The 17965-nt window shown below is 45.2% G+C and overlaps 1 protein-coding gene across 9 annotated transcripts in view; it reads right to left on the reverse strand.

Annotated features, from left to right (window-relative positions):
• The window catches only part of PPP1R12C (protein phosphatase 1 regulatory subunit 12C), a 137424-nt gene that overhangs the window by 108992 nt on the left and 10467 nt on the right, over positions 1–17965 (reverse strand). Inside the window, exon 1 of one of the 9 annotated variants that reach the window (XM_068241252.1) lies at positions 15671–15720. The exons of the other annotated variants lie outside the window; for them this stretch is intronic. The gene's annotated coding sequence lies outside the window, so the exon portion shown is untranslated. Of the gene's footprint in view, positions 1–15670; positions 15721–17965 lie in introns of those variants that run through there. 9 annotated transcript variants of the gene reach the window in all.

The following is a 17965-nucleotide window of genomic DNA, read 5'->3' on the forward strand; positions in this document are numbered from 1 at the left end:
GACTATGGCAGAGAGACTGAGCAACAACTAGGGACGAGAATGGTTTAAAATATTCTCTAAAGAAGTGTGCAACTAGTATATAAATTCATAATTAAGCTCCATACAATTTTTATCACTCATGTAGGCCTCACATTTTTTTTTTTTTTTTAAATAAAAATGTAAAGAAATATTCCTCTACACCAAGCATGTGCAAATTGCAGCCCGGGTGCCAAATGCAGCCCACTGAGCCTTTTCTGGTGCCTCCCAAAGTTCTCTACAGTTGCCGGCAGGGGCCACCTTAAGTCGCCAATCTGCCGTCCCTTTGTTCACCTGTTTATCAGCCTCCCCTGTAACAGTAACAGCCACTGATTAGCAACCGCCACTTTACCAGCAGCAGTAACAGGCACTGATTAGCAGCTGTCACTGTGCTAAACTGCAAACAGTATATGGGTTATTTTCTGTGGAAAGATGTTATTTGACAAAATTTCACAGGCAAAGTGTACCCAATGGCAATCAGAAAAAAAATGGTGTTTAATTTCCCTAGTTTGGCCCCCTAGTACTCAAGAATGGTGCAATGACCCTTGGCCTAAAAAGTTTGGAAATCCCTCACCACACGACATACAACAAGAGTGATGAAATGTCCCCTAGGTCTAGAACACAAAAAGGTGTCCAGCTAAGGCTGCCTTATAAATTATTTAGATGCAGCGTGACTTGAATAAATGACAGCCTTCACAAAAATACTGATTATCAGTTCTGCACATACCCTAAAGCTTATAGAGAACCAGAGACTAAATAAAAGGGATTAAACATATCTGGGGCTTTCTCCAGATCCATACGCACGGATAGCTCCCACGCCGCCGTCCTCCGCTGCTCGCAGCTACGAGAACCGGCTTCCCGCTCTTCCATCAGTCGGAGCCAGTCTAGCGTAGGGGAAAAATGCTCTTTGCGTATCTCTACAGCAGCCGCTGGGGAGATACATAGAGGGCGAGCTTCTCCTGCGTAGCCTGGCTCCGATGACGTCAGTGACGGGAGCCGGTTCTCGTAGTTTCAGGCAGCGGTGGATGGCGGCGTGGGAGCGATCCGTGCGTATGGATCTGGAGGAAGCCCCAGGTATGTATAAAATCTTTTCTTCTTTTGTTTGTCTCTAGTTCCCTTTAAAGATACAGGTGTGAAACTCAAGGCCCATGAGCAGAAAGCGGCCTCTTATGAGCTTTAACCAGTTAAAGTGTACCTGAGACTAGTACACTAAAAGATTTTATACTTACCCAGGGCTTCCTCCAGCCCCATGAGCATCGATGCCTCCCTCCTGTCTCCTTTGGTCTGGTATCGGTGATGGCAATCTGGCTCAGTTGCCCCACATGTGCAGAAGATCCGACAGGCACGACAGATTACTGGGACAGATACCAGGCAAACCGAGGCACTCGGGAGGATGGCGAGGGAGGCATCGGTGCTTATGGGGCTGGAGGAAGCAACAGGTAGAGTATACTTTTTTTTAGTGTACTTGTACAGGTTTCCTTTAAAGAACTACAGCACACTGCCTTCCCATTCAGAGAAGCACAACAGTGACTGTTTCAGGTTGAAATATGTCAATTTGAGACGTGACGTAGCAACAGCCCACAGGGCACCCTAGAGAAACTAGCGTGGAACCTCCCTCCTTGGATCCAAATCTCCCACATGCCTGGTAAAAAAAAAAACGCACATACCTACCACTACATTGTTGTGTAGCACAGCGGAACAGTAACATTTACCTGCTCCAGCGCTGCATCAGATTTCTTCTGTTCTTCCTGGCAGCTGCACACTATGCTTGCATACCTCCAGCTCCTGATCACATGACATGCACTAGGAGCCAGAGGATGGCAGCATAGAGCATGCGGCTGATCCAATGCAGCGCCGCAGCAGGTAAATATTAAAGCCTGATGGCAGCCTCCATATACAAGTCATTCATTACACACAAAAAGATATGATTTTTAATTTTTTGAGGGAGAGGCTAACACGCAAGCTGGTCTGTTAATACTGCTTATTATACAGATTGGCAGCATGTAAACCCTACACACAAACAACCAATACACAGCATGCTACTAAGTGCAGCCAGAACATGGGAGATGTTACATAAGCAGATATAATCACATACAGGTGTTTATTCCACAGACATGAAAGGCTTTACAATGAAAAGGCAGGAGGAAGCGATTCCACAACTATCTGAGGAAGAAAGGATTGCGGTTTCCATCAGAGGGGCAACAAGAAATGCCAGTTCTGCTTTGCAGCCTGTGTTATTCTTTCACTATCACACTTTCATCAGTATGAGCCTGCATGTCCAGGACAGCAATGTGCATTCCTGCAGCTTTCTACCTGAAAACACTATCAGTCTACAGCATCTACAGCAGAGATCAGACAGCGTGGGGGAGGAGGAAAGATTGCCAAACCTCCAGCATCAAATATAGCAAAGAATAAAGGAGAAAGTAATGACAACCTCAGCAAAAAAAAAAAAGTCCTGGAAATGTGCTTAACCTCAAACTTCTGATAGTGTATTACTAGTTATGCCCATTTTTATTGACAGAAAAGTAACTTGTTTGCCATGATTTTCTCATTCGACGGTCACTTACATCTTGCACTGACCAACTGACAGCTCTAATGCTGGGAATACACGATGAGTTTTTTGGCAGATTTACTTTCCGATCAATTTCTTAATAGTTTTTCTGATCGATTTCCATTCACTTCTATGAGTGAATGGATCAGAAAAACGGGCTGTGGAATCGGAGTTGGAGCCATTTTGGAGTCGGTGGTTTCATAAACTGAGCCGTCAGATGATTTTTGTACCAAATCCACTGCCCTGGTAAGTGTCAGACTAAGAAGTCTAATGGCTCATACTCACGGGCAGCAAAAGTTGCCTGTCGCCAGCACAAGTGAGCGTGTGGGCGACAGGCTGGCGACAGCTCCTCGCCAGGTCCCTCCGCGTACACACGCGGAAGAGGGACCAGCGGCGCGACGGAAGCTGTCGCCGACGTTCCTCCTCCCCCCGCCGGAAGCTCCACATTCTCAATGGAGGTTGCTGTCGCTAGTCCGCGTACTCACGCGGACTAGCGACAGTTGCGGCGGCGACTGTCGCCAGGCGATTGAAACTTTCAATCGCCTGGCGACAGAGGCGGGCGACAGTTCGGGGTGCGCGCTCGTGCGACGGGCCATACTCACGGGCGACCTGTCGTCACAACACGCGTGCCCCGCGTGTTGCGGCGACAATTGTAGCCCATGAGTATGGGCCATAAGCCATTTTGGGTACCTGGAGGTTTCATAAATTGAAGAGTCGGATGATTTTTGTACCGACTCCAGAGCCCGGATCATAAGGCTCAGTTCCACATAAAATGTGTACAGTTCAGTCCTTTCCCTATGCATCAGTTTTAATGGACAGGTACAGAAATGTACATATAGTATGTGTGAACCCAGCCATAGAAAACGGATACAAAATTAATGGAAATTTTCTAATGAAAAATTCTATGGCTGGGTTCACACAGTGTGTACATTTCTGTTCCTGTCAGTTGATGCAACCGATAGGCCCGGAACTATACACATTTTTCCTGAACACAGCCTAGCTGCTATCCAAACATCACACCAAGGAAATGGGGCCACTGAAAGCAGCCTTTCCAGTCAGTGCTCCACCTACTCCAGACAGCAAGAGAGGCCTTAAAAGGAACTCATGGTGAGAGGCATATTATGGAGGCTGACATGTTTATTTCCTTTTAAATAATTCACATTGCCTGGCTGTCCTGCTGAATCTCTGCCTCTAATCATTTAAGCCATAGACCCTGAACAAGCATGCAGGCAAGACAAATCTGACAAGATTAGCTGCATGCTTGTTTCAGGTGAGTGATTTAGACCCCACTGACCAGACAGATCAGCAGGACTGCCGGGCAACTGGTATTGTTTAAAATAAAATGTTCCTCATCAAGTTTCGATAGGTGGTGGAGTATGTAGCTTTCACCCCTCAGGTATCCATTTACACAACTTCAAACCAAGACCATGTCACCCTTGGTGTAACAGGACCTTGCTCAGACTATGAGATGAGTGCCACTTCCCACTTCATGGCAGAGTAAGGGCCTGTACACTGCTGCGCTTGCGTTTTTGCCTGCGTTTTTCAGTGTGTACAGGCCCTAAGACCACTGGTTCTATGAAGATGCAGATTTTTTTTAGCAAGGTCTATAGTGGTTTCACACTGAGGAATAGAGCAGTTTGTAGTATGGTGGCTGAGTGACCAAACATCTTGCAGCTCTACAGCTCCAGGCTCAATTCTTGGCCAGGACACAGATTGTATGGAGTGTGCAAGTTCTCCCTGTACTTGTGTGTAATGCAGAGAACACACATTGCAATTTCCTGTCCAATCAATGTGTAATCTAACAGGAAGTTATATCGTGTGTGCATGTCCAAACTGCTCCTGATCAATGAAGGGGTTGATTTTCTGATAACTTCACAAAGACGATCCGATCCCTTTATTGATCAGGGACAGGTCGGAAATAATTGTCTGATTCCCACCAATCGTACTGCGGACTGAAGATGCATTGTGTGTTCCCAGCATTGCATCAAAACATTATGTCAAAAACAAACAAACCCCATAGCATATCTGTTGATCTGGCTCAAAAAAATGGCATTAGCCAAGTTAGCAAGCTTATCAATGGCAATGTTTTGTATAGTTAAGTTAAGAACAAGGCCTTGGGGAGATATAGAGGAAGATACACATTGACAAAGGGTTCCACAAAAAGGAACAATACAAGATTAAGACACAGAAAACATGGCAAAAGCTTACATTGTTGTTACATAACATACAGTAGTTTGAATTCAGTAACAGTATTGGTATCAATGCAGAAAGTAAATATTCTCAAGTTTACTGAGCAACTGTTGCTGCAGCAACATCCTTGAAGCTCTCCAACTACAGATTGCAAGCTTTCATTGTGTGGTGAAGGATGGAGTCTAGTCCTTCACTATAGCAAGGACTGCATTACAAGTGACTGTCAGGCTGAAACATAAAAAGGACCAAGCATTATATAATAAGCAGCAATGGATTGTCTGGATGGTATTGGCTCAGACATTCAGAAAAGTTGGTGAAGGCTATTCTACCTAACAAGAGGACGCCCACATAGTTTTATGAAACTACTGCGTAGCTCCAGTACTTTCCACTTTACTAAAGGAGAAAATACAATTCCAATTTATGCTCAATCAATAGTCGCCACTTATAGGCCAACTTAGGGCTGGTTCACACGGGCGTCTGCTGAGCTTTTGCTTGGCATTGCGTTCAAACGCCAGCGTTTAAACGCCAGCGTTTAAAAGCTAGCTTTTGAAGGCTTTTGAAAAGCGTTCAAGGCTAGCAGTTCTGGTCTCTGCTATTGTTTCCTCGCGTTTACTGCCTCTGAAAGCAGCATGTTGCTTTTGAGACTAGACGCAACGCTGGGATCTACTGCCAGGCTTTCATGAAAGCCTGCAAAAGCCAGCTCTAAACGCTCCCATTCACTTGCATGGGATGGCAGTAGATCCCAAAAAACGCTGCGTCTGAAACGCTGCGTTAAACGCCACAAAAACGCCTGTCTGAACCAGCCCTTAAAGAGACACTGAAGCGAAAAAAAAAATATGATATAGTGAATTGGTTGTGTACTATGAATAATTACTAGAAGATTAGCAGCAAAGAAAATATTCTCATATTTTTATCTTCAAGTATATAATGTTTTTTCTAACATTGCATCATTCTCTAATATGTGCAGATTACAGAACACTCAGCATTCAAAATGATTCTTTCAGAGCATCTGAACTAATGACCTCTCCTCTGGCAGAGAAAAAGAAAACAGTTGAGATAATAAAAGTCAGATAACAGCCCTCTCCACACTTTGAAAGTCATAGAGCTTAATTGCATAGAGATAACAACTGGAGTTTCTCAACTCTTCCTGTACTGGAAACAATTAGACTGATGTATCTGATCTTAATGTTTTATTTTTTAGCCGTACTACACATACAAATCATATCATCATAATTTTTTTTTCGCTTCAGTGTCTCTTTAAGCCAAAATGTTTCACTTCCTCTTCTTGTGAAGCTGGGGACAGCCTTGCAAGGATGCTAGTTGACTGGTCACTTAATATACAGAGTGACACAGACGCTGTGACAGCATTATGGGACTATCACATTGATCGCGTACGGTGGGTCCCGACGCAGTAATGCACTGCACGCAGTGTGTTAATACATCATGCGTGTTTATCACTTAACCACTTAAAGGGACACTTAAGCCAGGAAAAAAAAATCCTCACCGGGGGCTTCTACCAGCCCCCTGCAGCAGTCCTGTGCCCTCGCAGCCACTCACTAATCCTCTGGTCCCCCGCTGCCAGCTAGTTTCGTTTTTGCCGACAGGCCCGTCAGGACTGGCCACGTGTAGCTTTTTCCGCATTCCCGACTAATGAGCGCTATTGCAAGCCGCAACGTGTACAAAAATACGCGTTGCCGCATTACGAACGCATCGCGTTGCGGCCCGCAATAGCGCTAATTGCAGTCGGGAATGCAGAAAAAGCTACGGGTGGCCAGTCCTGACGGGCCTGTCGGCAAAACCGAAACTAGCTAGCAGCGGAGGACCAGAGGATTAGTGAGTGGCTGCGAGGGCGCAGGACTGCTGCAGGGGGCTGGTAGAAGCCCCAGGTGAGTAAAAAAAAAATTTTTTTTTTCTGGCTTAAGGTTCACTTTAAGGACCACGGGCTTTACCCCCCCAGTGACCAGGCTATTTTATTTATTTACAAATTAGGGCTCTGCAGCTTTAATGGCTTGTTGCAGAGCCACACTAAAGAGTACACAAATTAACCCCCCCCCCCCTTTTCTGCCCACCAACAGAGCTTTCTGTTGGTGGGCTCTGATCGCTGCTGCAGGAAGGTTTTTTTTTTGTCAACTGCCATTCACTAAGTGCTTTTAAAAATAAAGAAAGCCCTGAGAACCCCCCATGAGAAGATGGGCTAGTCCAAAATCTGTCGGTAATTCCAGTTTTCTACTACTTATTGTAAGTGACCGCAACATAGGAGAAAAGTTATTTATGGCTCATTTTACTCTGGGAGAAATGTACTTATTTGTAGGAGTTTTCAATTTACGATTTTAGCGACAGTTCCTCTTTAAGGCATATTTTCATAACTGCATTATCATGTGGTGTATCCTTTCGGGACAGCAATGGTGCGATTGTAGAAGAATCACTCTACAACAGACCGTTTCAAGCGTGAAAGGAGCCTCATTGTCCTATTAACCCTTTTTAAATTATTACACAGTAATATTGAAGATTTTATAAAAAGGAAAATTAGGGTGGAACGTTAACTTTCATAGGACAGTAGGAAAACAGAAATTCACCCTGTGTTTGTTTAGAGTTTAGCCTGTATAATCCCCCCTCATCTGTGACCAATCACAACTGTCATTTGATCTCCCAGCTGTGTCAGCTGGCTGCCTCAGCAGAGCAGCTAATTTGTAAACACATGGTGTTAACCCTCTGTCTGCTTCCATTAAAGCAAGAAGTAGACACTGCAGATTAATTGCAGGATTTGTATCAGCTGTAACCAATAGCGGTGAATGTTTTTCTTTAAAGGTTATTATGCTGTTGCCTATCGTTTAGAGCAAAGAGGAAGCTCTAAGTTTCAGGTCTGCTTTAAAACTCTTCTGTAACCTTCTAAATGGCTGTTTGTGATCTTACCGATAGCTCCACTTAGAGATAAAATACCAAACATCTTACCTCATACGTTATCCTTTGTGAACACACATTTAAGCAGTATTTACCTAAAAATGTGTTTTTATTTACTTCAAAATATGGTAATTTACCTCACACCTAACCCGCTCCCCTTGCATGGAGATTTTCTAGCACATCCCATCACAGTTTCACTCAAAATAGGCATATATACACACGCATGTGCCTGTGTCTGTGTGTAAGTGCAACCATGACTGAAGTTGCATCTTAGAAAAAAAAAAATAAAAAATGATTTGCAGCACTACTGTAGAATTGGGCACAACTGAACCATTACCATCCCCTCATAATGCTGTAGTATAAGCAGCTGTCCTGTCCCCATTACAGTAGACCTGCATATATTCACTGCTATCCTGCACACCTCCACTCTGCTGTCCTAAATCACCACTACCTGGATGGAAGCTTCCTGCACTTTGTAGAGCGACATTTTAACCTCAGCTGACACCAGGAATTTCTCATGTTTAGCCAAGTCACTCAATGACTAACAATTTCCCATGACAGATGTAATCCTGTACTATTAACATTGCTGAGGATCACAGCACCACTATAAGCTGCAGATCACAGCGATAGCTATCCAACAAGACTAATCACCACCACTCCAAGGAATACAATGAAAAGCACTATCTTATTATATATACACTGCACGCTTATACTAGGCTCAACAACCAAATGTCAAGGGCAAGGACTGGAGATCAGGTCAAGGCCATCTGAACTGTTTTTGGCAGGACATAAGATGTTTAGACTTTCCTGTCACTTTACTCCAAACTTATTCAGGGCCCGTTTCCACTATCGCGAATCCGCATGCGGGCAACGCATGCGGATCCGCACAGTCAGTAGAAGTGGATGGGACTGTTTCCACTTGTGCGTTTCCCCGCACGTTTTTCTGTGCAGAAAAAATCTGCAGGGTAGGGGCCTCAGAATTCGCCTGCGTGTGGAATGCAGGCGAATCGCACACAATGTATTTAATAGGGAAATCGCATGCGTTTTCCCCATGCGTTTTTTGCCGCGATTTCGCATGCGATTTCGCATAGGTACCCATGTTAATTCACACAGGCAGTGACATGGTTAAAATCGCATACAGCCTTACCTATGCGAAATCGCATGCGAAATCGCGGCAAAAACGCATGCGGAATCGCACCCGCATGCGATTTGCCTGCGGTGATTCGCCGGCGATTTCGTAACGCTACAGTGGAAACGGGCCCTCAGGGAGAAAAACTTTCAAGCACCACCTTTAAAGTGAACTTTTGCACAAATCTTGTGAAATGAAAAAAACTTGAGAAAACATGACATGTGGCTCTATTATCTGTTCCATCACCAGCTGCAATATTTCCTTTCTTCTGAAATTGCCCTTTGTGCTTTATGTATGGAGTTAGAATCCAGTCAAAATGCGTGGCTGCATTTTCCCCACCATACTGAGCTGACCAACTGTCAGCATCTCTAATCACGACACTGGTAACAGGATTAGTAGCCAATTAACCCAATATGGCTGTAGCCTAAAGTCCTGCACACGTATGGAGCATGCCACCTGGCTCGGATCAGATATCAATCGCTCTCCCTCATGCGACATTGAAGGGCTGAGGCTGTAGAGCCGTGCCGCTAGTGAGGTGTTCTGTTACTACACGCGCGGGGGGTAGTGACCTCTCCAATGCACGAGCACCGCACAAAATTGCATTCTTCCCCCACTCACCTGTCAACGGGAATTTGCTTGCTGCTGCTTTTTCTCCCTTCACGCTCCCCGTCCCTGCGTAGAAACAGATGCAGCACTAGCCAGGGGGCAGATGATGGGTCTGTACAGCGGCAACAGTGCTCCGTTGCCCAAGGGATCATGTACCAATCCCTGCCGAGTGACAGTTAATCTACATATATAAAACTAAGAAGCCTCTGTAGTTCTTCAAAGAGGATGCAGTGCTCTTTGAGTAAGGCCCCTTTCACACGAGCGGCTGAACTGCACTTGCTGAGCATTTCAGCCACCAACCTGCCAGTGCAATTTGGTTGCAATTATAATGCAATATATAATAATGCCAAAATGCAGCAGTTGTAACACCACACGTCAAGCGTTGACACGCGGTGGTGTTACTGGGCAGCGGCGGAATGCGACAGGTCTAGTCTTAACGCACAATTGGGGAGGTTGGGATGCCTACACAATGCCGGTACCGGGCTCTGGCAAGCACACGGTCAGTGCAGGATAGCAGCTGACACGCGGTGACTTCACCGATTGTCAGCTGCCCGAGTGAAAGTGCCCTTAATCAACTCACCAATGATGGATTCCTCATTCACATTGGAACCTATGTTATCTCACACAACTAGACACTTTGTGCATCTACAGTATACGCCACTTCCAGACTGGGTGCAACTGAGGCTCTTAAACTTTAAAGTACCATATATACTCGCATATAAGCCGCCCCCCCCATATAAGCCGGGGGTAGGAAATGCTGGCCGCCTTATTCCCCTAGTAAAGTGCCCCGGTATAGCTAGTATGGTGCCCCGGTATAGCTAGTATGGTGCCCCGCTATAGCTAGTATGGTGCCCCGCTATAGCTAGTATGGTGCCCCGGTATAGCTAGTATGGTGCCCCGGTATAGCTAGTATGGTGCCCAGTATAGCTAGTATGGTGCCCAGTATAGCTAGTATGGTGCCCAGTATAGCTAGTATGGTGCCCAGTATAGCTAGTATGGTGCCCAGTATAGCTAGTATGGTGCCCAGTATAGCTAGTATGGTGCTCAGTATAGCTAGTATGGTGCTCAGTATAGCTAGTATGGTGCTCAGTATAGCTAGTATGGTGCTCAGTATAGTGCTCAGTATAGCTAGTATAGTGCTCAGTATAGCTAGTATAGTGCTCAGTATAGTGCTCAGTATAGCTAGTATAGTGCTCAGTATAGCTAGTATAGTGCTCAGTATAGCTAGTATAGTGCTCAGTATAGCTAGTATAGTGCTCAGTATAGCTAGTATAGTGCTCAGTATAGCTAGTATAGCGCTCAGTATAGCTAGTATAGCGCTCAGTATAGCTAGTATAGTGCTCAGTATAGCTAGTATAGTGCTCAGTATAGCTAGTATAGTGCTCAGTATAGCTAGTATAGTGCTCAGTATAGCTAGTATAGTGCTCAGTATAGCTAGTATAGTGCTCAGTATAGCTAGTATAGTGCTCAGTATAGCTAGTATAGTGCTCAGTATAGCTAGTATAGTGCTCAGTATAGCTAGTATAGTGCTCAGTATAGCTAGTATAGTGCTCAGTATAGCTAGTATAGTGCTCAGTATAGCTAGTATAGTGCTCAGTATAGCTAGTATAGTGCTCAGTATAGCTAGTATAGTGCTCAGTATAGCTAGTATAGTGCTCAGTATAGCTAGTATAGTGCTCAGTATAGCTAGTATAGTGCTCAGTATAGCTAGTATAGTGCCCAGTATAGCTAGTATAGTGCCCCAGTTTAGCTAGTATAGTGCCCCAGTTTAGCTAGTAAAGTACCCCCAGTTTAGCTAGTACAGTCCCCCACTCCCCCCATGGCCGCCGCCGCTGCTATTACCTGCCCGCATCTTCTATTCCCCTCTCCGTGCTTGTAAACATTCACAGCAGCGCGCCCGGCGCTGCTACTGTGACGAGCGGCGAGCCAGGAAAAAGCGGTTCCCATAGTAACAGGAAGCCGAGCTCTTTCCTGCCTCGTCACAGTAGCAGCGCCGGGCGCGCTGCTGTGAATGTTTACAAGCACGGAGAGGGGAATAGAAGATGCGGGCATGTAATAGCAGCGGCGGAGGGTGACCCGCGGACCAACATGACTCGCATACAAGCCGAGCCCCCAACTTTTGGCCCCCTTTTTGGGGCTCAAAAATTCGGCTTGTATGCGAGTATATACGGTAACTCTCACACAACCAGCTACTACTGTATTTTAAAAGGTACAACCAACTCTCAACATTTAAAGTAATGGGCGGTAGTTACCACGCCCCCTGGCAGCTGGCTGGGCCTTACATAACGTTTCTGCAAGTTGAGCACAGCTACACTCTTCCATAGTAGACCACCAATCAGTTTGGGCAGTCAAGGGTATAGAAAAGTCACCGCAGAGATAAGTTAAACTAGTGGGTGTACAGGAGGCCCCTTGGGCTAGCCCTGCTGCTGCAGCTTAGATTATTGCTTGGACCATGTTTTCCTTGATAGAGTGGCCCTCTGTGCAGCTTCAAAACATTGGCTTTTACATTTTTTGATGAAGAAATAAAGTTTGATTTGCAAAAAAGGATGTGCCCACTTTTACCTTCACTTCATGTGCACGCGAGTGGTATACACCCAAGATCAGCCCTTGGCCATCCACTGAGGTTTTGAATTGTCTTTACTGTCAGGAGTGCTGGACATACTAGTATGCTGATGCCTTTATTAATCAAACTGTCAGCAGCCCCCCAAGCTTAGTTTCTGCAGAAACTAAGCTTTGTTTGTTCACCACCCAAAAGCAGGGCTGTGGAGTCGGTACAAAAATCTTCCAACTCAGACTCCTCAGTTTCTGAAACCACCGACTCAGACTACCCAATATGGCTCTGACTTCAACTCCTTAGTCCAATACCCACCAGGGCTGTGGATTTTGTACAAAAATCATCCGACTCAGACTCCAGATTCCTCAGTTTATGAAATCACCGACTCCAGGTACCCAAAATTGCTCAGACTCCTCGACTCCACAGCCCTGCCCAAAACTTCCAGTTCCTGTTTTTATACACAGATATAATGCTGGCATCTTCTGAAGTGCTTTACACAGTATATAGTCTAGTCACTAGCTGTCCCTTGGAGGGGCTCACAATCTAATTTCTACCGCAATCATATCACTATCAGTCTAAAGGTGACCATACACCTAAAGGACAACTGAAGTGAGTAATATGGAGGCTGCCATATTAATTTCCTTTTAACCACTTGATGACCCACACTTTACCCCCCCCCCCCCCCCTTAAGGACAAGCGCTGTTTTTAGTGATCTGTGCTGGATCGCCCCTCCCCCCCCCCATGGGATGATGGGTAGGGGGGGGGGGGTCTGATCGCTCCTGCCTGAGGTTTGCGGGGGGGGCACCTCAAAACCCCCCTCCGCAGCGAAATTCCCCCCCCTCCCACCTTTCCTCCCTGGTGATCCAGGCTGCACAAGACGCTATCCGTCCTGTGCTGCCAGTGACAGGCTGTCCCCTGTCACATGGCGGCGATCCCCGGCCACTGATTGGCCGGGGATCGCCAATCTGCCTTACGGCGCTGCTGCGCAACAGCGCCGTACAATGTAAGCAAAGGAGACATAGGTCTCCTACGTTTACAATTAGTCTGCGAGCCGCGATCCGAGGCTCGCAGGCTATTCACGGAGACCCGCTCCGTGATCTAACAGGGAACGGCCTTTCCTGATTAATTAGGGAGGCACCTGGCGACGCAGATCTGTGTCGCTGGTCCTCCAGCTACCACTTTGCCGCCGCACGGTATGAGTGTGCGGTCGGCAAGTGGTTAAGCAATACTAATTGCCTGGCATCCTGCTGATCCTCAACCTTTAATACTTTTAGCCATAGACCCTGAACCAGCATGCAGCAGATCAGGTGTTTCTGGCATTATTGTCAGATCTGACAAGATTAGCTGCATGCTTCTTTCTGGTATTATTCAGACACTACTGCAGCCAAACAGATGGCAACTGGTGTTTAACAGGTAATAAATATGGCAGCCTCCATATCTCCCTCAATCCAGGTTTACTTTACTTAGGTATGGATTACAAGGAAATACAGTAAATATGGCAGCCTCCGTATCTCTCACTTCAGTTGTCCTTTAACTTAGCTGTACATTTTTGGAATGTGGGAGAAAACCAATGCAAACATGGAGAATACACTAATTCCATGTAGATGGTGTCCTGGCCCACACTGAACTGCTGACCCCAGAGCGGCTAGGAGATAGTGCTACACATTACATCACTGTGTTTTGTTGAATATAAATTTGCATTTTACTCAAATTTTACTATTTCTACTGTGACATGGGCTTTCAATGCAAAACAGTATTCATCAGTACCGGAGAACTGACAGTTTGGGGGAGAAGTTGGACATTTTTGACAGTACAGTCGTACCAACAAGCCCAGCTATTATTTGCATGTGAACAAGGAGCCATTTTTTAACAGATGAATAATAAAAAAAAATTCCAATGTGCCCTTCTTAAAGTGGTCCTGAACTCTTGCACAGGACAGAAGAAAAATATAGAAATGCACCCTGTGAGTATTTAGAGAGTTTAGCCCAGGCATGGGCAAACTTGGCCCTCCAGCTGTTAAGGAACTACAAATCCCACAATGCATTTGCCTTTGAGTCATGACTGTGGCTGTCAGACTCCTGCAATACATTGTGGGACTTGTAGTTCCTCAACAGCTGGAGGGTCAAGTTTGCCTATTGCCTGGTTTAGCCTGTCTAATTCCCACGTATCTGTAAGTAAGCACAAGCTGTAATTTGATCACTCAGCTGTGTCAGTTGCCTGCCACGGCAGAGAGCTAATTGGCAAACACAGGATGTTAATATGTCTGATTCCATGAAAGCTGAAAGTAGACACTGCAGATTTCAGGATTTGTTTCAGCTGTTAGAAAGATTGTTTTCTTTTAGGGCTCGTTTCCACTATTGCGGTGCGGAATCGCCTGGATTCCACCGCTGATGAAATCGCATGCGGATGCGATTCCGCATGCGTTTGCCGCGAATTCGCATTCGACTTCGCATAGGTGAGGGTATATGCGATTTTAACCATGTCACTGCCTGTGTGAATTTACATTGGTACCTATGCGAATTCGCGGCAAAAAAACGCATGGGGAAAACGCATGCGATTTCCCTATTAAATACATTGTGTGCGATTCGCCTGCATTCCACACGCAGGCGAATTCTGCAGGGTGTTCCGTGCAGATTTTCTCTGCACAATAAAACGCTCCCGCAGACGCATAAGTGGAAACAGGCCCATTCACTTATATTGTCTATGCGAATCCGCATACGCAAGATGCATGCGGATTCGCGATAGTGGAAACGGGGCCTTAGGCCCTGTTCACAGTGGACAGTTACACTGCAGAACAATTCTGCATGTCAACTCACTGTCCATACAAATCTACGGGCCGGTTCACAGTAACAGATCTCATTTTTCTAACTTGCTGTATGCAGGCTTTGTATTAAAGGATACCCAAAGTGACATGAGATAGACATGTGCACACAAATAACTATGCTGTGTTCTTTTTTTCCTTTCTCTGCCTGAAAGAGTGAGTTAAATATCAGGTATGTAAGTGGCTGACTCAGTCCCGACTCAGACAGGAAGTGACTACAGTGTGACCCTCACTGATAAGAAATTCCCCTTTTTATCTCTTTCTTGCTCTCAGAAGCCATTTTCTGCGAGGAAAGTGTTTTATAGTTGGAATTTCTTATCAGTGAGGGTCACGCTGTCTATGTCTAGTCTCCATTGCAGTTCTCAGTCACAACACATGAGTAATGCAACTGATCACTGTGAACCTAGCCTAAATGTTATTATGCTGTTGCACATCTTTTTTAGAGCAGAGAGGAAGTTCTAAGTTTAGGTCCGCTTTAACAGCATCTACATGTTACACTTGATCTATGAAAGCATGTAGGTCCATAGGGTTAAAAAGCACGCCGACAGGTTTATTTTAAGTTACTGTAAGGTGATTAAGCAGGATCAGTGAGCAACAGACTCCAGATTGTCCTCTCCAAGGAACTCTGAAGTTTTCTGGCTTGCTGTAGCTACTACTGCAAAGAAAAAAATGCCTTCCAGAAACCAGATCTGGTTTTGTTGAATGAAACAAAAATGATACAGCTCTGATAATCTCGCTGCCTACCAGCAGAAGGATCAAAGCGCCATTGTTTGCAGTATAAGTTCAACAGAACATGATACAGCGATAACCCGTCAAACCTTGATAATACCTGCTCTGATTAAAGCCCGACTGTAGTCAGCTAGCTAAAAATATACTGTATGAGGGGAAAGAGAAAGAGGTTACCGCTCACTAGATGCTTCCCTGTACTGGTGCGCAGTGATGTTCCTCCTCTGTCATCTGAGCCCAATCTGTCCACAGCAGCTGAAGTGACAAACAGTGCGATGACCTCGCAAAGCAATCCTATTCAATAAGTCTGCCAAATCCCCTTCTACAGCAGCTTTGGGCAAGGTGAGAGTAGCAGCTTCAACAGTCGGAGTAATGTCACCTCACCATACCAGAGAGAGCTTTCAGCAATATCCACTCACATTACGCACAGGTAAACAGCGATCACATGAGAAAAGCAGCATGAATGACAGGCTGCACTATAGGGGTTTAGGGATGTATTGTTATTTAGTATTTATATAGCACCAACATCTTCCGGAGCACTGTACAGAGTGTATATGGTCTTGTCACTTAACTGTCCCTCAGAGGGGCGCACAATCTAATCCCTACCATAGTCGTATGTATGTATGTATGTATGTATGTATGTATGTATGTATGTATGTATGTATGTATGTATGTATGTATGTATGTATGTATGTATGTATGCATGTATGCATGCATGGTAGTCTGGGGCCAATTTAGGGGGAAGCCAATTATCTTATGTGTACATGTTGGGATGTGGGAGGAAACCAGAGTGCCCAAAGGAAACTCAGGCAGATACAGGGAGAACATACAAACTGTGCAGATAAAACCCTGGTTGGGATTTTCAACCCAGTGCTGCAAGGCAAAAGCGCAAATCACTAACCCACCATGCTGCTCATGGACAACTTCAATTTGCCTTCTTCTTGAAGCCATTCATAGACATATCAGGGTGATCAGACATGAAAATCTGGTCCGACCACCCTCAGTGCCTTCTCCTGACCAACTGTTGCATTAACAGCATTATGCACCACATCATGGAGTCAATGATTTTATAAATACCTCTCCATCTCCCTCCCATCAGGCTAGCAGAAATGTCCCTAGATACTTAATGCAATTTGATATGAGCAGCTATTATGCGACTGGTGCTGCTCTTTGTATTAAAAAGGTACCTGAGGTGAGAGACATATGGAGACTGCCATAATTTACTTTTAAACAATACCAGTTCCTGCTGAACTTTCTGGTGAGTAGTCACACACACACACACACACACACACACACAAGACTAAGGGCCCATTTCCACTTGTGCGAATCGCAGCAGGGAGGGAAAAAAAAACAAACAAACAAACAGCGTTTTAAAAAAAGGAAAAGCACTCATTTGTGTGAACAAGCCCTCACACATCGCTGAGATGATTTCAGCATCATGCACCTCAGCATAGCAGGGACATCAGACCGTGCATAGACCGCACAGACTGGCATGTTTCTGCTCTGCACATCAGTGCATTTCGACGATTCAGTTGATTTTTGTACCAAATCCAAAGCCCTGGCAAGTAGACTATGGAGTCAGAGTCGAGGAGTCAAAGCAATTTTGGGTACCCGAAGTCAGAGTCTGTTTCATAAACTGAGGAATCGGGGGTTTCAAAAACTGAAGTGTCGGAGTTGGGAGTCAGATGATTTTTTTTACCAACTCCACAATCCTGTCACTACTGTGTAATGCCAATTCAAAAGACAGGACTGGCACTAAAGCCAGGAGAAAACAGTTTTAGAAAGAGCTCATCAAAGTCAGCCTCATTTCTCACTACAGCTTCACCAAACCCACTCATCTTAAAACTACAGAGAAACACCAAACATTAGCATGAGCTACGATCGATAACTGCAGATCTTTAACAATTTATTGTGACTGAAAGCAGAAGACCCCCTGGCAATCCATTTAAAAGGGTAAAGAATTCTAGTGGGAAAGGGGACATCAACCACTGATTGGGATGCAGTTCAATCCTGGGTTAAAGTTCCTCTTTAAAAGGGAACCAGAGACGAAGCACCCTCATGTATTTTACCATATATATCAGTGGGAACATTAGAGAAAACACATACCTTGCTTTCTGTTTCATTCTGCACTGCACAGCTTGCTTCTAATCAGCCCTGAAAAAATCCCTGACTGAGCATTCAGTCTGGCTTTACTCAGGAATATTTATAGCTCAGTCTGTGTGTTCTCTCATGTCTTTTCAAGTCCAAGCCTGCCCCCTGCTCAGTCAGATTTTATCAGGTCTGATAAGAAACAAGCTGTGCAGTGCAGAATGAAATAGAGAGAGAGCAGGGTAGGCGTTTTCTCTAATGTTCCCACTGATCTATACGGTAAAATACATGAGGGTGCTTAGTCTCTGGTTCACTTTAAGGAAGTGCTTGCAGAGGGCAAAAACCAATGTAAGACAATCCACTGTCGGAGGCAGTACATGACTA

Source organism: Hyperolius riggenbachi, chromosome 6, assembly GCF_040937935.1.
Source record: "Hyperolius riggenbachi isolate aHypRig1 chromosome 6, aHypRig1.pri, whole genome shotgun sequence".
NCBI classification, from domain to species: Eukaryota; Metazoa; Chordata; class Amphibia; order Anura; family Hyperoliidae; genus Hyperolius; species Hyperolius riggenbachi.